The 21,418-nt window shown below is 38.4% G+C and overlaps 1 protein-coding gene across 1 annotated transcript in view; it reads right to left on the reverse strand.

The window, feature by feature from the left end:
• Positions 1 to 21,418, reverse strand: part of LOC105928627 (neuronal growth regulator 1) — a 252,113-nt gene that overhangs the window by 123,929 nt on the left and 106,766 nt on the right. The window lies entirely within an intron of this gene.

Genomic DNA, 21,418 nt, shown 5'->3' on the forward strand with positions numbered 1-21,418 from the left:
TGAGTGTTGTGAAAGGTTTTTTTTTTCTTCTTCAAAATGTGTTGAAGTTCTTGGATACCAGTAATGCCTGAGCTTTAAAGATGATGGTTTTTCAGCAATTTTTCTTTAACAAGACTGACGTATTTATTCCCCCAATATGTTCCACAGATCCTTAACTGCATTAAATCCATTATTCTTAGACTGGGCAATTCTAACACATGAAAATGCTTTGTTCAACACAAATGCATTATAGCTCTGGTTGTCTGTTTAGGGTCATTGCCCCTGTTGAAGATAACCCAGAGTCTCAAGTCTTTTCCAGGATTGCCCTGTATTTTGCTCCATTTAACTTCCTATCAACTCTGGTCAGATTCCCTGTCCCTGCTGAAGAAAAAACATTTCCACAGCATGATGCTACTGCTACTCTGTTTCAACATGGAGATAGTACGTTCAATGTCCTTACTGTTCTAAACATTATATTTTATGGGTAACACCACCCGAACATTTATGTCGGAGGTGGAGGTTAGGGTAGTGCCAGTCTCCAGTAGTTAAACACCCAAAGCTGCTTGGATCCAGGTACTTACAGATTCACTTCTATGAAGATAAACCCTATAGTTAGCTTTGGCTGTCACTAAGTGCATCTTCTATTAAATAATACTTTTCAGCGATGTTATCAAGGCATTGGTTGCTTATACCTGTGATACCTTTTTTGTTGGTTTTAGTTTTTATCTCTCTTTCTGCAAGTGCTGGAAGCAAACTCTTGTACTCTGTTTTTCCTCTGATCTATTTTGACACATTTTCTGCCTTTTAACATTTTGCCTCATATTCTTCCCTTCTTTTCTCTCTCTTTTACCTTTCCATTTCTGTGTTCATTAAATTTGAAATCACCCCAAAATAATATCCAATAACGTTTTCTGCATACCTATAAAGCGGATCACTATAGTGACAGCAGTAATGCTCCACCTGAGAAAGTAAGTCTATTGGGCTCTCTTTGGCATCCAGACAGCAACTCTTAATGTCACACAGCCAGACAGGACACATTTAGAAAAATACATGGAAAAATTTTAAATAAATAAATAAATGGCTTGTGGTAAACTTCAAACAGGATTTCTTATGAATTTCTTTTAACAATGACTTTGTTCTTGCCCTTCTTCCATAAGTGGTGGATCTTTGCAACTTCTCCAGAGCTACTATGGGCTTTCTGAATTGATTGTTTTATTGAAAAGCATGCACCTTGTTACAGTTGCTGTACTGGCAATGCAAAACAAAATCACAAGACAATTAGGTATCTTGTTGACTTTGCCAGAAAATTTAAATGGTCTCGTAAAATATTTGCTTTAAACAACAGGCATCACAAAATATAATAGTTAACCCTGGAGCATGAATCCATTCCATTTATATTATTTGCCAATATTTACTGCTAGTGAAGCAGTTCTTCATGACGTTGATATTGCATGCACTGATACAGGGATGAAGAAACATTTACCGTATATTGTGAACCACTAACAGACACTGTAAATGTTTGACTTGTACTATTAGTATGTGATAAAGTTCCTGTCACTATCAATGGTGCAAAAATAACACGCTTTCACGTGTTGTCACAAGCAATACATGTGATGAGTAATTGCCAACGAAGTTAATGATGCACAAAGTGTCATTATGGGAAGTGTGTAACCAATTTAATGCACTTCTGTGGGAATTTAGGAATTAAGGGAAATCAATTGATGAAAATGAACTTTTCGCAATACCTTGTGAGAGGCAATTAATCTTCAATAGGAGCACAGCACTGGGCATGCAATTCAAAGATAAGCTATCTCATTTATTCATGCTAATCAGCATCTTTCAACCATAGCATCTTGCCTATAAACAAAACTCCTCTACGCGGGGCACTCGCTTTTCACTCTCAAGGGTGATCATTGCTTTTTCAATTAGCAGCACAAAGTGTGCTTAATAAGTAGCACCACACAAAGGCCTCATTTCAAACTGCTGCGTGTCAGAAGGAATCAGAGGCAGTCGCAGTCCATGGTCTTTTCCAACTACAAAATATCAGCTTGTGACCAAATGACCCTTGCTATTGGAGAATCTGTGTCTCTGTATGCGTGTGTGAGCTGAATAATTTGATGTGAGGACACAGAGCTCTTCCTCCATCTGTCACTGGGACTTGATGCAGCCATAAAGGTCAGAGTTCAAACTTTAGAACCTGGGTTGTGATTAATGGGGAGAAAGCGGCTGGCAGCCAGCAGAGACATTCTTTTCTCTCAGTCATAGGGAAAGGCGCTCGCCTCTCAGCGGGTGTTTAGATCTGCTCTTTACCGGCCCTTTGCTCAGACATTTGTCATCCTCTGTGGATGATCTGCTCCAAAACAGATTAAAGTCAGATTTGGGGCCATTGTTGCTATAGTCATGATCACAAGCTATCATGACCTGAACAAAATGAGCCAAATGCAAATGCTAAACTACTGTAGCTGGCTTTTTGTGGCATTACCTTTAGATTAAATTATTACCGGGGTTTTTACATGGAGCGCCCAGGACAATTACTTGTGTCAAGATGTTGAAAAAACCTTCAGTTTTATGAAACTTGTTTACCTCCCATCTTTAATTTTGTGAGCATAATCTCATGCTGAACATCTTCCAAGTAAAATGTTTTGCATTATTATACAACTGGAAAAACTCAGTGGTCATGAATTTTACATTTTCTCAGAATCCACCAGATTTTTTATTTATTTTCTTTATATATTCTGGTATTTCATGATGCCATAAACTCCAAAAACCTCCTAGGGCTTTCCGAAGAAAACATATCCCACAGCACCACAGAACCTCTACCACTGAGAGTGGGTTTTATTTAACCCGACCCATCTGTTGCTCACATAATGCTCAATCTTAGTCTCATTTATGCAAAACAAACAATTCCATTTTAAATACAAATTTTACAAACTTCAGTTTGTTTGTTCCAGTTGTTACATTTTGTAGTTATTACCTGTAGATATGGACAGATTTGTAGACACACTAATAGGCTTAAAAAAGTTAAGCAATAATTGCAAGAAAATATTTAATATATTTATTTTCTAGGAATTCTTCATCAAAATAGTTGTTACTTGGGTAATAGTTTTATAAAAAAAAAAAAAAAAACAATTGCAATGCCATCCTTAAAATTGGAATATTTATAGGACTGTGGCAATGGGATTTATTCAGATAAAATATGTCTACTTAAAACGTTATTGATTAATCTTTAGCTGGCTTAAGATTGTCAAAGTTAAATCATAGTAAAAGATAAATGTGTTTAAAACAAAATTGCTTTAATTTTATGTGTAACAGTGTATCTCCTGATGTAGGATTTTTCCCCCACACTTTATAAATATACTACAATCAAAGTTTGTTTTTTGAATTTTTGGGCTACATTTTTCTGCTGTATATGATGTGATTCAAAAGATCGCCACCAAGACAAGACACTAATATGCAAAGACCTTTTCCTTAATTTTTGTTATTCTTAATTATTAGGGAAACTAAATTTAAGATGTATATATATTAAAAAAAAGAATTTTAGGAGGTAACATTTGTCAACTGAAATTAGTTTTCAGTCTCTTTCCAAAATCTGATAGAGTCTTCTGGTATATTCTTTACACACTTTGGTTTGATCTTTTAGAACATCTCCTTCAGATGAGTGCCCAAATACCTTACTTTAATTCATCCATTAAGCTGAAATATTTATAATAAATTCTGATCAAATCATGCGGCACACTAGAAGTTTGAGTTCTCCAGAGGAGCATGAATTAGACCAAAAAGGGTTGAGTTGAATGAGGATCCTGGGTAAGGCTTTCCTCTTTCTGTCTCCGTCTGTCCTGATTTATTTGCTTCAACAGGAGCCATTAGTCCATGATTCAAGTACTAAGGAGGAAGAGTGATTACTCTGACTTTGTGTGTGTGTGCGCGCGCATGTGTGTCTCTGATGTGTGGGTTGTTGAATGTGTTTGAATACAGCGTGCTTGTTTTTGTAGTTTGTATGGGTTTGATGCCACATTTATTCCCAAATGAAGCCCTGCATCTTCAGAGCTGGCCCGACGGACTGCTGGGGGAAGATTTGGACTGAACAACACATAGGTAATACGGGGTAATTCGCAGCTCCTGGGGGCTTTCAAAAGGCCAGAGTCATAAATATTCAAAACATTGCTCATTATTAAGAACCCTCAGCTGCTTTGCAGAATACAGATGTCAATTCCTGCAATTTACTTACAGAGTTAGTATCGACCAGAAACGGTGCTCACGCTGGAAATCAGTGGCTCTGATGTTTTTAAATAATAAAGTGTCCAATCTCAACACGGCTGTGATAATATGTCTTCTGTCGTCTGACTCTAATTCTGGGAATGAATGCTCACTGGACTGTTAAAAAAGCAGGAGGGCCTCTGCAAACCTGACCTTAAAAACAGCTACAAGCCAAGGAAGCAGATTGAGAGAGGAAATCTCTGGTGCCCACAGTGCTCTTTCAATGCACCACAGGCAACAGACAAATTTCAACGATCAGACAAGCGGGCGAGACCCTGCTGCTGCTGCTAGTCTGAATTCAGGGTGATGTATGCAACGGGGCTGCGGGGCCGGGGAGTGCAACCTGTGATATTTATCTGCCCAATTAAGGCCAGCGTATCTCTGAGACGTCTGCCAGTGCTTCACCTCCTGGAAATCTGTTTCGCAGGCTCTGTTGATGAGGGTTGCATTGTATGATAAACACCGCTTCAAGCGCCTACTGTTCTTGGATCCACATAAAGAAGTGAGAGAACCCACGTTTCAGTTATGGTTTGCGCCTCTGAGAACCAACTGTTTAACACCACAAAAGCCAAGGGCTCACACCACTGACTGATAAAACATCTGAATATAGATTGTTCACACGCTAAGCCTGACTGTCACATTTTATCACATTGCAAGAAAAGCCTGTGCGTCCACAATTAAAAAATAACTGTGTGAATAACGCTTGGGGATGGGAACACTTTCATAATAAACATCAGGACGGACAAGAAACAGATGGTGACTTTAGGTGTAGTGTGGAGATGTACTTACACTCTAACCACAGCAAAATTTCACAAAATGACTTGCATCCTATTCCCAGATCATATCACAAATTATTTTCATGCCGATCAAAACTAATTAAAACCTTATTGATAAATATTGTTGTTTTTTCTTAAACAAATAACCCTTAAGATCGGAAAAAGATAATAGGGTATTCTGTTGAGTTCAATTTCCAACTAATCTTTTCATTAAAATTGAACAATTGTAAATTTTAAAATCCAGTCTTTTTCCCACCAGCATCAAACATAACCACTAGCAGGTCGCCCTTACCACACTTTGCACTGTGGAAGGTGTGACTGAGTGAAGAAAATTAAACGTTAGCCAAATTCAGGATCAGTGATGTGTTTAGAAAAAGGAATTTAAAGGAAGCACAGAGATTTAGGAAAACATATACAAAGAAACTCAGGCTGTAACAGGCTGTGACAGAGCAATACTTTCAGCAGGTAACAGGGAGGCTGAACCAAGTATAGCAAAAGTGCTGTTATATCCCTTTGATGTAATATTTTGGTTTCAGTTATGGTTTCTGTTTATTATTTGATCAGTTAGTTCACTCCCCTTCCTCAGGTTTTATTTCTGTTCTAGGTCTAGGTCTTGTTTTGGATTCTTTCATAGCTTTTGCACAGTTATAGTTTATTTAGTCTTGTCTTTAGTTTTAGTCTCAATTGTTGTTTTCTGAGATTAGTCATGGTTACTGTATTTGCATTAGTTTCTGGTTTTTATTATGTGATTGTGTTTTGCTCAGTCTTAGCTTTTGTTTTTTCTTTCTAGGGTTTAGTTTGTATGATTACTTTGGCTTTGTATTGTCTAGTTCAGTTCTGTCCCGTTTTCACTTATCCTGTCAATCTTTCAGCCACATTGTCCCTTGATTGTTCTCACCTGTTTTTGATTAACTATTATCCCTGCTCACCTGTCTGCCCGTCTATTTAAACCTGTCTCAGTTTTCTGTTTGTTGCCGGAACTTTGCACGTCTCGTTTCTCATGCCTCCTGTTCACTGCGGTAAGAGCCATCCAGCATTCTTGTTTACCTGCCTGTCCATACCTTACCTGATCTATTCTCCTGTTTCTGACCCTGCCTGTTCCCTGTCAAGTTTTGTCTGGAGTCGACTGATGATTGCTCCCTGTCTGCCTGATCCATCATCTTCGTCATGTCAATAAATCTGTTAAGCATGCGCTCTAGTGTCTGGCTGAATACTGGGTTCTCCTCCTACTAAATCATTACATTTGAACTTTAAACCCCTGGCATGGAACAAGATGGTTCTGAAAAGGTGTGTTTTAGTAACAGTGCCCATGCTAATCACTAATATGAAATGCTATGTAAAATGTTAAATTCTTAATCATTTGTTTTTGTTTGACAGTATAAGTTTAACTCTGCTTTATAGTGGCTGCTCACATAAAGCAGCATTATGAGGCCTCTGCTGAAAATATATATAAGTTGTCATTGTTCAGTTTTGGTCTGGACTTTTTTTGCCCTGTTTTCCAGTTCCTCCTCTAACTCAGCTCACCCTTCACTCCCTCAGCAATCTGTTACACCTGTTGGACACTAATTATTCAGCACTCACTCCACCTGCCAGCCTCCCTACAAAAGCCTCCCTCAGTCTTCTCTTCCCTGCCGGTCCGTCATCAGTCTCCACTCACTTCACGTCTGTCAACCTGGTTTGCCCCTGCTTTCAGCTGGAATCCTGCCACCTCTGTGTCTCTAGACAAGTCTCTGCCTGCTGCTGGATTTTCCTCTCTCACCTCTGAGTTTCAAGTAGGCCTCTACTCACTGCTGGATTAACCTGCCACCTCTCTGCTTCAAGTAAGGCCTGTTTAAGATGTTGGATTTACCTGCCTCATCTGTGCTTCAAGTAAGGCATCTGCTACTGCTACTGTCACTTCTGAGCTTAAATAGGCCTCTGATAGCTGCTGGATTATTCTGCCACCTCTGAGATTCTAGTAAGGCCTCTGCTAGCTGTTGGATTCCCCTGCCTTCCTCTGTGCCTCAAATCAAGCTTCTGCCAGCTGCTGGGTTTCCTGTCTCCTCTGTGCCTCAAGTCAAGCCTCTGCCAGCTGCTGGGTTTCCTGTCTACTCTGTGCTTCAAGCCAAGCCTCTGTTAGCTGCTGGTTTTCCTGCCTCCTCTGTGCTCTAGCAGCCCTGCTCTCAAGTACTCTCTCCGGTCTGTCAACTCCTGCTCACATCTACACCCCTGTTCCAGTCCAGTCCTGCCTCTCTGGTTTCATCATCCACTACTCATCATTCTGTCAAACTCTCAGTAAATAGCCCCGTGTATGTGGTGTCCATTCTGGGTTCATCTAAGAAAAATCATGACATAAGTAAGGACCACTTTACACAAAAAGTCTTACATGTTTTAATGGTGTTCTTTTATCAACTCGGGCTACAGTTCCGAAAAAAATGTAATTCTCCAAAGTTAATATTGGCAGGTGAAGGCTTTAAAAAAACACAAACTTAATCACAAATTTAAGGCAAGTACAGAAGGACACAAACTTCTGACGGATACATTAAACCGTTTTCAAATCCAAAATCTTAAAAGACAAGATCCAGGACGTCCATAAAAGGTTTAAGTTTGATAGATCCATTTTTTTGTTGGTTAAACAATATCTCATAATTTCCCCCACTGTATTATAAGCCTGGTTGGCTGTCACGCTTTACAAGCCGCCTCTGCCAGACTAAACAGTTTATTTACTTGTTCATACACCAGTAGCAGTGATACAAAAGATAGGATTGTCAAAATGCCTCGATATAATTGACACAAAAAATAAATAAATGTATTTGTCGTTCAAGAAACTTTCCAAGGCAGACAGGCAAGCTAAGCTACCAGTAAGACACGGATTTTTGAGAGCACCTTAAAAAGGTCTGCAAAGCTCCTGTATTTGTGACAGTGTAACGGTAAACCTCCCAAACAACATAAGCTAACGCTAGCTGTTATTAGCTTGACACAGAGATAGATCAATGACGGGGTTCTGTTGGCCCAAGCTCCCCCTTGGAGCTGTGCAGTGCAGCACCATGCAACGTTCGGATCAATGCAGAAAACTAAGCTAACCTGAGATGAATAATAAATGGTTATGTGCCAAAAAACAGTGACCTTTTTGTAAGACTCTATAGTTGTTTGAATATTTTCAATAATGTCTTACAATAACACAGTTAAGAAGTCATATTTTCAAGTTTCCTGGCAACTTTTTAATTTTTTTAAGTAAAGCACAGAGTGCTGTCCTAGTGAACCCTACCAAAGATTTAGTCAGTTTTCAGCGAGAAACCCTGTATCTATGCTGTATACGTATGTAAGTATAACTGGCAACATTTGTAATGCTTTACTTAAATGATTTTTTAGAAAATGAATCAAATTCATACGAGCACTTTGCAAATTTGGCCATCTATTTCCGGCTAGTTTTAGAATAGTGGCTTATGAAAGGTTCACTTTTAAACATCCTTGTGTTAGGGGCTTGTCAGCTTTCTTTTTGCTTTAAATAGTTACTTATTAAAGTAAATAAAAATCTGAAACCTATTTTACTAAAATACAATTCATCGTATGGCAAAATAGATTTCTCAGTGTTTTAATAAGTTATAAGTAGTTACACTGAAACGTGTGAGCCTCTGCATCTTTGGCATCTCCATAATTATTTCTGCCAGTAATTCACAAGTACTGGCTGGAAAATCGTAGGTTTGGAAAACAGGAAGAAAGCAGATAGAACAACATAAAATGTCCTCTGAAATAACTCAACATTTTCTGGGTATAAACAAATCTATAAAGAAATCGGGGCAAATTTACATAAAGATGATGCACTTAAATTCTCACAGTTTTACCTGTAAAGACAAAAGCCCAAATAAAGGTTGCCAGGTACTTCTCCACTCAAGCTGTATCTATTCCCTCTCTAGAGAAGAGAGACGTGAGAGCTGAGTGGCTGACCTTTGTCCTCACTCATTTTAATTAACCATAGCTAATATCAGCTATTTCCGTGATGAGGACACGTTGGAGTGCACAAACACATCCTCAGCCATGAGCACATTTCAACGGAAATGCACACATCCAGTGCTGGAATCATGTACAAACACATCAGATGGATAAAAAAATCGGGAGACAAAGATTAGGATTCCCACATACACACACACACAAATGATAATGATTAGTGGCTAACTAAATGTCACGGGGCATAAGAGTGAATCTGATTCTGTAGACACTCTCACATCCTCTCTACAGTTTTCCACTCTAATACCCGTGGCACAACACATTGTTTAAATGCTAATTATTCAACTGACAATCTTATCACACAAGAGGGTTTGTTTTTTTTTTTTTACCCTGATGCTAAATAAAGACACACTTAATCAGCAACTATATCTTCTTTCTTTGTGTTACAAAAGTAACAAGGCTGTACAATTTCTGGAATCAATCTAATTATTAACCACTTGAAGTAAAGGTCAGTCAATGAGGAAAACAATCGCTACCAGCAAGCTGTTGCTTATTAAACTGTGAATTTACGTAGCCCTTTTCTACTCATACCAATCACGGCTAAAGGCTTGACACCAGAGCCACATTCACCGAATCATACACCGATACACAACTCAGGGTTAGATGGGTTTGCCCGTGGGCAAATCAACATAAAGCTGGAATCAAACCCACAACCTTCTGATTGCAAAACAACTACTCCACACTCCTCCACCCTTCCCGTTGAGCTGCGGTCGCCCAAATTAAGGATGATTTATTTCCCATCTGTTCCAATTTACAACGTTTCCCAGACTGCTTTGGACAACTATTAAAGGAACAGCAGCATCCAGTTTAATCTCAGCTACATGGACCATTGACGAAACGTCAAGATAAGTTTTACTTTAAATGAAATATGGAGAACTTAACATTAAGCTTCTGAAGTGACTTGACGGCAAATTTAAATGGAAATCTGTTCACCCAATATGTTCACAGTGTGGAATCGATTTTAGGTTGTGCGAGGTACAAGGCAGAGCTAAATTCCAATTATGCATTAACTTCATATTATTGACGCCACTAATCCACAAGAGAAACTTGCGGCTGTAAATGAGAGGGAAATGACATTCTGAAGGTCTTTCTTCAGTTGATCAATTCAGTGCGTTGCTTTAGAGATAGATAGTTGCCAGCAATGTGGTAGGACCCCCCCCCCCCCCCCCCCCCCCCCCGATTATTGTTGAAAGTGATAGAGTATGTGATTGATTAATCAGTCAGCCAATTCTTCAGGCTTATTATTTTCCTATTGTCATGAGTGTATATCAGCAGATTGTTTTTCATCATAAAACATTGATTCTGTCACCTGAATGTAAAACAGAGTACAGGTACATTTGCAGTAAAGGCAGCACTCTCAATTACATTTTTTTTAATTCTTATATAGGAATAAGGAGGTGCCCAGAACAGCATTTAAGTAATGTACTGCATTTATTATATAGGTGAGTGTTTGTTTTATGATTACCTGAGGACATATTTGTAGACCAAAACACAGATTTATAACATATTTTTAATAAAAAATTACCTGCTATGTGACTGGTTCTGTTTTCTGTAATCAAACGCAATACTTGTCTCGCTTCTAAAGATAGATGCTACGAGGGGGGATTTAACTCTCCATTTCTCTTTTTTCCCCACAAAAATCCTCTATCCAAACTGACACAGTCTTAGGACGTGGGCGATAAAGTTTCACTGTGGATTTGCTCTGATCCATATTAACATCTAAAGCATTCTTATTTCATACAGACCAGCACCACGCAGTTTTTTTTTAAACTTTGTTATGTTACAGCTGTTGCTACACTATTTCTTATCTTGCCACACACAGCATGTGTGTTTTTCGAACATATTTGGACGTATGGGTATTTAAAATTTGTTTTAACAAAGCCCAAAAATTCAACTAATGTAAATAAACTATTAAACTAGAACCAAATATCATTTTAATAATATTTGTAAAACGGAATAAAAAACGAGATTTCGCATGACCAATGAATCAAGACTCCACATTTATTCCTTATCACATCAGGAGCATGTGATGACGCCACTTTAAGCCTTTTAGTTTGGTGTGCTCCTGATTACTTAAGTAAGGGTAAACACCATGCTGAGATCAAAAGAGTCGTCTCAGGGCTCCAGACGATTGTGGCAGCTTATGAGTCTGCTTAGGGAATAAAAAAGATCTGAAAACTATTTTGACTTACAACATGCTTAAGTCTGGCTGTATAGGCAGGTTCACAGGGAAAATAGCACACAAGATGTTGAAAGAAGTCTCCAAAACGTAAAAAACTTCATTACAGGACAGGCTGAGACTGCTGATAGAAAAATACTAGCATTTACAATTAGAAAGAGAGTGCACAGCTTTAGTTATAATGGGAAGTGTGCAAAGAGGAAACCTTTGTCGTTAGTTTTTTTTTTACTTTTTTCATAGATCAAAAGACTAAAGGTTTGCCAGAGGCAAAGATCAGGAACAGTGGAATAATGGGAAAGACGAGCGTAAAAGGTGATTATTTGGACAATAGGACAGAGGACATGTTTTGTAAAAACCAAATACAGCGTTCCAGAAACAGACTGCAGTGTTCTGGTGGACCGTCGGTAAAAATGAAATACTGGACTCCAAAACATACCAGGTAATCCACCAAGGACTGGCTGAGAATTATGAAATGGGAAGTCCTGGGAAGTCCAAGTAAAATGAGATGGTGACCAGATGGTGGGCTTATTAAGATGATGTGGGGAACTCCAACCCCCCCCCCCCCCCCACCCCACCCCCTACACACCTGTAGGAAGAGCAGAGAGGAACAGGATCCATGTTGTTTGAGGTCCAGCGTGGAAGACATTTTTCTATTAAAAACCCTTTTCATTTGTCCCATATGGTGTTCTAATCTTCAGAGAAAAAAAAGTTAGGCTGCTATGTTTAGCTGTAAGACATAATCAGTGAAATATATTCAAAGCTTAAAATGTTCTGTAGAATACAACTCTTCTTCAAATTTGTAATTTAATTTATGTGCTAATATTTATGTTTAAATGATGTCATCTTAGCAAATGTCTCATTTACTAAGATCGACCTGTAAGCAGCTAGACGTACTGAAGTAACAGAATCTACATCAACGCAGACAGAGCCTCTGCATGATGACGCGCAAGATTATATTATGGACATTATGCATTTATGTAACTTCCATAGCAGTGGCACCAATGGCAGTATCAAAGGTGTGTTTAAGGTGTGCTCAGGCCAGTAGCTTAGCTGGAGATCACATTAAGGATGTTACAGTTTCAGAGAGGTGATGCTGGAGCTAGGCGAACCTAAAACTCAGCAGTAAAAGGCAGTCCAGTAAGTTTACGGTGTCACAAATGCCGCTGTGGAACGCAAGTTCCCCTTTAAAACCCTTGCATCTACAGATACACGACACCACTGATGAGCCTCTCGGTTTTACACCATCATCAGCATCATCAGGGCATGGTTTGCTAGAAATAGTAAAGTCACAATATTTGCGATCAAAAAAAAAAAACAGAACACTTTATAAGTGAGATAAATCACTCGGTATAATCCTAACTCAATTCCGTGCTGTTTGCAGTTTGGAGATGTGATAAACGCTTGAAATGAATTAACAACGCCCAAGCAAGCAGTTACTGGTGGAAAAGGGGAAGAATGCCTCTTTCCCCCCGTTTCTCCTCGGGACAAGATATTCTTAGATGAGAAGTGTTGTGCATATTTAATGCGTTATCACATTTTCAATCTTAATTAAGCTGGAGGGGGGAAAAGAATAGAAGCTGAGAGGGAAGACAGTCATGTGATGTATGGAAAGACTGCTTGGGCCTGATACCAATCTCTCATTCCGCTGTCTCCTGCATCAGATAAAGCCGGGGATAGGCTGTAAATAGGTCAGTAAAAGCAGCGATGAGGATATACAGATCAAGACCAGCTGTACAATGTGACGGGGGGAAAGAAAAAAAAACATGAGCTTTCTTATGGGTCAGATAAGTGTTTATTAAGAGTGCAGGAACCGTTTGGATAATCTTGATCAGACATGTATTTAAAAAACGTCAATAAAACCCAAAAAAAAAAAACATCAAGGACAGCCTGGACCTTTTTGGTACTTCAGCAAACAACAGCTTTATGCTTTTGGAGAAGATTATGTAAGAGAGTAATGTGTGCACAGCCATCTCCGAACTTCAGAGCTGTGAAGAGCATCTGAACCAACAAAGTATTAGTGCGATGCTGCAAAGGTAAAATTACCGCACATGGGCCATGTTTGACTAAGCTGTAATGCCGGTGCAATTTCAAACGTCTATTCACAGGAATCTGGTGCGGTGACATCAGGTCTCAGAGGGGATAAATGTCACACTGAGACAAAATTATTCTTAGACACGCCAGAGAGGCAACAGTCATTCCTTCTAATTCAGCGGCAGGTAATTCAGGTGTTGGAAAGGGTGATGCTAATGAGGGATTCCTGTTGTGTAAGACTGCTGGAACCGAGGAACCCCATGGGATGTGATTACAGGGGGAAAAACACTCCCTCATATCTCCATGTAAAGCTCATTTTCCCATTTAAAGTTCCTGGTTACACAAGGTGAGAGGACGAAATAAAAGATTCAACACATGGAGAATGAGTTTTATATAAAAAAACAACATTTAGATTTTCTAAAGTTAGGAACTTTTTAGTAGTTTCAAGTCGTTATTATTATCAATGACTTTAGAAATTTGACAATTAATGAATCAAAACACTAAATACATATTTGCACGAATGATCGATTCATGAGTGGATATCAGTTCCTGAAAAAAAAAAATCATGCAATCATAGAAATTATATAGTAAAATAACAGCTCCAATAAAAAAATATAAAATAAAGTTGCAAGGATGTGTACTTCCTCATTTAAAAAGTTAGAATAGAGATTATGTTAAACAATAGTGTTTAACAACAGTGGCATGTTAACCTACTGTTGGCATGTAGATTTGTTTGGGGTTTTTCGGGGTTTAATGCAAGTCCCGATGTTGTTTTTTTTTATACTAATTATATTCATTAGAGTGCTACAATTTGTACACTTTAGACCTCAAATCGTGTATCAAGGAAAACATTATTTTCTATCAGTAAATTTTCAAATCTTAAATGAAAAAAAGAGATTATGACCTCAAAAGAGAGTTGCTGTACAAAACGTTCAGTAAGGACTTATAGGAGGCAGCACTGAGTTTCCATTAGAGGAGATAATGGTTTTGATCATAAACTGAAAAAAAGCTATTATATTAGTAAGATCCGAGTATCTTTTTTTTTAAAGCAATATGTACAGGTGTGGAGAAGGAAATGTTTGGGAAAGATTTAAAGGAAACTAATAAAGAAATATCTTATTATTCTAGCAAAGAGAAATCTATGTAGTAATCCTTGCTGACCTGAAACAGGCAGATATAGTCCGATATGTCAGAAAGTCAGAGAGAACAAAAAGGTTTATGTCTTTTTAAACAGCACTTGTTAATATAAGATTTCAAATATATAAACCCAAGCTTCAGCCTGGACCCTTTTAGCTCGGATTATAATTTATTTATCTGGATTTTTTTTTTATTTTTTTTTGAGATTCCATGTGAGTTTTAATATTTGTTTTATTGATCCCTGTCATTACTACTGTTGAATCCTATTTTATTTGCCTTTTTTTCTTCTCAGTGCAAAATAAATCAATGCTTTTCAGCCATAGCACCCTCTTTATATTTTGATGATCCGATGCCTTCAGTGTTGCTAGACAAGTTAAAACAGTCTTTATGGGCGCACTGGTGGCGTAGCGGTTAGCGTGACCCATGTATGGAGGCCTTAGTCCCGATACGGTCGACCCGGGTTTGACTACGACCCGCGGTCCTTCGCCGCATGTCTCACCCCCTTCCTGTCAGCCTGCTGTAATAAAAAGCGAGCCACTAGAGCTGTGAAAAATCTCAAAAAAAAAAAAAAAAGTCTTTATGTGTTGACTAATCTTTAACAGCAAAGCAAGATATGCCTTTCAGATCAGCGTAATCACTCCGTGGATCAGGGAGTCAAAGATCCGACCACCCGTTTGTAAACGGTTGAGGGCCCGGCGTTTTCTTTACGTATACAGTAATCCTGTCTTGTTCCCATCTTCCAAGATGCTCCTCACGGTACACAGTCTTGCAAAGCAAAAAGTGCCAAAAAATTAAACGCCGTGAAATCCTTCTACATCAGCTGTAACATTTGTCGTATCGTTGTATTAATAGACGGTATACGCTTGGACTGAAAAGCCCAGATTAAAGTGCCAGCTCGTTTTTCTTTGCAATTTTTTTTTTCTCTTTCATTTCAACAGATAAAAAAAAAAAAAAGAGGACGCTCCCAGAAGCCTCTGCAACATGACAGAGCTGCTCCCCCTGTTACATCTCATCTGTAAAGTAATCCTTGTGTTCTCCACGAGTGGGCTTAAGCATGTGTACACAAGTGCCACACAGTGACAGGTAATGTTTCACAAACACGACCGGATTTTTGACAAAACCAAATAAGCAACGGTACCTTTAAGTGGGATCCTATGGGGATGCCATAAGCGCACAAATAGGGGGAAGGGCTACATTTAAGAATGGGAGCGACTGAAAGTGAAATGAAGCAAATTTTTTTTACTACCTCAACTGCTGTCAGAAACCCGACTACTGGCATCTATCACTTGGAGTGTGCCATCTGTATTTCACATGCTTCCTGCTTGCAGATTACACTCCAATACACAGCTCAGGCTTAACGACCGGTATCTTTTATACCCGACGACTTAGAAGCAGAACCTTACCAAAACACAATAACACAATCCAGCTTAAAAATAAGAAAATAACAATATAATAAAAAAGACCAAAAAGAGTTCACCAGTATAAAACGTTTGACACCTCTATACATTTGTCAAATTAGACCACAATAGCTCTCTCTTTAGAATTTCTTCATAGGTTGTGTTATCATGTGTATTTTTAGGACATTTTATTTTTACATATTTAATTTCCCTTTAGGATATATAAAGTATTTTTGAGTTTGAGCTGAATTTAAGATTTTAGAAGTACAGAGCAAACAAAGGATACACATGAAGTAATACACGGTTTTTGGTATCAATGTGTAACAAGGACTTTAAATTTCCATCAGACAATCCTATGGTCTAAAAATCATTTTAATGAGATGCCAGAGAAATACCAGAAGGACTGGAGTTTTCTGAGATTGAAAATGGCATAAAGTGAACAGGTGTTCCTCTCTTCACTTGTGGACTGCTAGTCAGCTGGCTGAAACACTTTCCTCTTGTTTAAAAAAAAAAAAAAAAAAAAAAAAAAACATTGACCGTTTGGAAATATTTCCAGGCACAAAAACAAACATATATGCCATAAAACTAAGCAAACGAGCACCATTCATCACTTAGGATACCACTGTTTAAAACTACAGTTGGCAAGCTTCAAGAAACATGTTTACCTAGGCTGGTTACTCTTGCAGAAAGCCCAACTAATGATGCACTGGTGTCTCTAAAGTTGGAGTTCAGAACTATGAAGTAACACACGAGCAAAAACTATTGGGATTTGTTATTTGTTGAGATGATAGAGTTGATAAAATTTCTTTTCATTCTTTGTTTATGTACACATAAAAATTTCACAGTATTATGTTTGTCATTGCTTAAACGGGGAACAAATGAACATAAGCTTTGATAAAATATTTTCTAGCTAAAACTTTCATTATATCATGGACAGCAGCCATGCTGGACATCAAACGTGGGGCTCCTTGGTGATGCATGACCTTCCCAGCCACATTCCTCACTTTATCGGCTGTTCTTGTGCTTTTTGTGATTGTGAATATAGGAAAATCTGACAATTGATAACAAAGATAATGCACCATAACTAACAGTATTAGCTTGTATAGTTGTTGTTACCCTATAAATAGGAAAATGCAAGTTTTATTCTTTCCAATAACCACTTGAAAGAGACAATCATACAAAATCCACTTTTGTAGCTCTTAAATGCATTGTGCTGTGTACTATGTTCTATGAATGCATGTGGTTTGAATTTATTCTGTCCAGGAGTTGTATAGATATCTGTATAATGTGTTTGGGTCATATTTCTCAATCTCTTCCGTTTTCTCTCTTTTCTATTACATTTATTGATCAATGACATCACAGTATTTGCTGCACTGCTGCTAAACAAGGTTCTGGACTTCCGGCCAACCAATTTCACAAATCCGCCATTTTTATTTCCTGCAGCAGTTTTATAGGCCAGGCTCAAGGGTGCAAAAGTAAAAATGTTGGGCGTCTTAACCCAACGAAATTCATTACACAATTACATGACAAAAATGACCAAATGGTGTTGAGTGGAACGCTCTGCGACCTGGAGGAGGCCAAGAGAACTTAAAAGCATGATATCTCCCCCTTCAAACTAAAAACATAACATTAATTCAGCTGTAAGTTATTTTTATATTTTTAAATATAGTTAATAAAATCAAAATACATAAATGTTATCAAACCATTACTGTAACTGTAGTAATGAATATGTTAGCCTATTATAGCAGCAATTACATTATGCTGTGGTCTTTTGTCTTAAATTAAAAAAACAAATGTATAATTTTGTACGGATTCTAAATATTTAAATTGTGATATTTTCACTTAAACATATCACACCAGGAGAATCACATACCAGCCCATGCCTAGATGCTTGTAGACACCCTGTCATAATACCAGCCAAGCAAAGTGTAAAGCGTACTAGAACATGTAGGTTTTTATCATTTATACTTATAAATTAATATAATTTAATAGTCAGCTCCAATGTTGTCCTTTGTGCACAGAATTTGAATGTCTTTTCAGTTGATAAGGCTCAAAAGTTGAAAGCGACATAATGCAATATTTTTAAGACTTATCCAGCGGGGAAAAATAACTCCCAAACATCACAAGCTAAAATTACCCTTAGAGAACAACAATTGGTTTTCGCAGGGCGAACCTTGTGCCAGGTCCTAGTCGCTGGGTCACACCAATCAGGAGCGCCGCCACTGCAAAACATAATATACAGCTGACAGCTGGCACATCAGTTTCACTTTGATTGGGACCATATGGGCAGCGGTGAGGAGCTGACATGACCTGAAACACCCCTGGTAGGATTCAAATTACAGAGCGTTCTTCAGAAAGCCAACACTTCCAAAAACATGAGGGTCCTGCAGTGACCATTACTGCCTGCCAAACAGCTTAATCAGGTTTTATCACAACAACATTTGGAGGCACGGAGCACCTGTAAAGTCTGAATGCAGCAGAGCCAAAAGCAAGCTGGACTATACATCAGCAGTGTGTGTTAAAAAGGAGATCAGAGGTTGTGAGAGCTGCAACACGATAGCTTGGAGCAGCAGTCTTAGGGTAGATCTCCGAAAATAACTTTAGATATTAAAGGGTAAGCTCATGAAATTAAATGATGAAAATACAGATGACATACAATTTAAAAAAAATAGAGAAATGATTGTTGTGATGTGTTGTTGATTGTCAAAATAATCCATATAATATTTACATCCCCAATACTACAATAAATCATTTTTGGCACTTGTGACTTTTATTTGACAGTAGGCTAACAGGAACGGTGGTGTCAAGGACTGAGCCCTCCTTACATGGGTCGCGCGCACCACCACTGCGCCCATGAACAGCCATTATCAGGTCATGGCATGCAATTTTGCATAGCAATGCTGCAGATACACACTAAGCCCCTTCTGTACCTTACAGTGGAAGGAAATTCAAAATTACCGTAACTCAGCAAATACGTCTGGACTCTTTGCAATCTTCTCTAGTTGTAAATACAAAAAGGCAAGAGTTGCTTGGAGGCATCTTTGTCGCCAATGAGGCAGACAAACAGCAAACAGCACAGCACCGCTCCTTTTTGAAACACCCAAACTGAAGCTGACAAAAGTTGCCAGAGACCATGTCGACCTTCGATGCTGACAGGGTTTGACTGTCAGAGAAATTATGACGCAAAAATCACAAGAAACACAAGAATTCAAGAAGAATGTTGGAATACATTCGTATGAACCAAATAGGTGTTCACAATTGCAATGTTGAACAATTCCACCAAGTACTTCTCTTTCTCTAATAAGGATGTAATGGTACATGTATTCTGACCAAAAAAAAAAAAAAGGTTTGGCTAGCACTAGAACCAAATGAGCGAAGCGTTGTTTTAATCCTGAACGCATGTAGAATGTTTATGTGTGAAACTAAAGAGTGGAACTTCGCATTCAGTCACACATTAAAAGCAGCAGCAAAATAAAACTAAGCAGGGATGCCTCCAAATTTACACTAAAGTCTGCCATCAGGAAACATTCAGTAATTTATTACTTCATTCAGATAAAGTGATAATTCTTTGTTCACTGCTGAATGAAGCAAAAAAAAACCCAAAAAAAAACGTTTGTTTCTTTTGATTAAGGCCATCCAAAAACATAACGAACCATGACTTCAGGACTGACGTACCTACTGAACTGCAGATTTCAACCATGTGTAGATGGTTGGCTTGATTGCTGCTAATGCTAAAAAGGCTAATCTGGCACTTGTTCCAAATATTGATCAAAAAAATTGTCATTGAAAAATCTAAGAACAAAACATCTCTGTAGGTGAAGACTTTTCTGACAGGAAAATACGCTCTTTTATTGAACTTTAGAATGAAGATATGATTGAATTTGACTTTGTAAAGTGCCTTGAGATGACATGCGTTGTGAATTGGCGCTTTATAAAAAAAAACTGAACTGAATAAATTGAACTGAAAGTTAAATGTGTTGTGAAAAGCTGGGATAGTCAATAGGACTACTTGTTGGGCGTCTTTAGCCACAGATGGAGTAAGTTAATATAATTTTCACAATAACTGGATATAAATGAAAGGTGTACATCTATCAGGGTTCCTACAAATGTAAAAAAAATCCCATTCTTTCTAGATTAAATGTCTAAATGTTTGACCTAGAACAGTACACGAATACTATACATAACGTTACCAGTTATTGCTAGTTTGTGTTTCATACTGCCCCGAAGCAAAATTTCAAATCAATTTGATGAGCAGCTGGAGCTTCTTATGCATCCTGCCTCACTGTTTCAACATACCAGTCAATGCCACCTTTCACCTTGACACTGCTTTGTACCAAAGTTTGCTCCATCTAGCCTAAGGGTATTTGTTGGACTGAAAGCCCTGGCCCCGAGCCCAGAGGGACCACCAATCAAGTCCCTGTTAGGACCATGAAGTGGCAGGTTAAACGCTATTGGCTCTGGCACACACTCGCTCTCCCGCTTTTGGTCTGATTTATCAACAAAGGCTACTATAACTGCAAAGTCAAAGTGGCACTCTAAAGAGCCAACGGGTGCAATTAGAGTTCTGCTTTTGTTTTACAGGCAAAGGGGCGCCAGCAGCCCACAACGACAGAAACAAATACATTAAACTTTCTAGGACCACGTTTTGTTTGAACGCAGCACACATTTGAATGCAGACTTGTTCCTTTGAATTCCAGAAACTCTTTACCAAAATCTCCACATGTAAGGATTGAGACTGGCCGATTCATCACATCTATTATAAATGGTTTCAATGGGTTCTGGTTTGAACTCTGACAATGACTTGTGTGCCTTTATTATTTTTTCATGCTACCTGAACGAATCTTTCACAGATTGAACCCGGAGATTTCTGACAATGTCATTGTATTCTCCCTCCTTACACAAGCAACTGAAAAAAAGTTGCTCAAGAAAAGAAAAATCTACTTATTGCATCAGCTATGCTTAAATAAGTTGCTGCCAGCATAAACAAAATACTGCAATGCTTCTCCAGCAGGAGTGTATTAAAATTTCATATCTTTCAAGACTAAAATTTTCAGATTTGTCAGTGCTTTTAAAGTTTGCACAGTTTCCTGGACTGTTGGTTGGACGGACGGACAGATGGAAACTAGTCTGGACATATAAATGTTGTTGGGTTTTTTTTTCTTATTATATTTTTCAAACCTGGACCCTGAATTGCAAACTTCACCAGACCTAATTCGGATTACATAGGAACTTTGCAAACAAGACAATTCAAGCACTTTTAAGCAAAGCACTAACTGAACATTCATGGTACATGCACAGATCAGAAACAAAATGTACTTTGACATCCAAGGAATATATTTTCAAATAGGTTATTTGGGTTGTAAGGTGTGGTCTGAAAGAATCTAGGCTTGTTCCAGCCAGAAACCTTTTCATGTTGTTTGAGCCAATACCCATCTGTTTCCATGGTGTGGCGGGGTGATTTGACCTGCTGAGGCAGGCTACTGCCATCAGAGAGAAGTTGTGCTTGGTCTCATGTCAGTTCAGAGTCATTGTATAACCTACGTGGATGCCAAGAACTGCGAGAACATTTCTGTCGAAACGAGATAATGAAAGGTTTTCACTTCAGCTGTCAGCCGTTGTAATACTGTGGCTGAAGAATGCAGGTGGAGCTGAGGAATAGAAGCAACAGAAAAAAG

This window comes from Fundulus heteroclitus, chromosome 9 (assembly GCF_011125445.2).
Source record: "Fundulus heteroclitus isolate FHET01 chromosome 9, MU-UCD_Fhet_4.1, whole genome shotgun sequence".
Lineage (NCBI taxonomy): Eukaryota > Metazoa > Chordata > Actinopteri > Cyprinodontiformes > Fundulidae > Fundulus > Fundulus heteroclitus.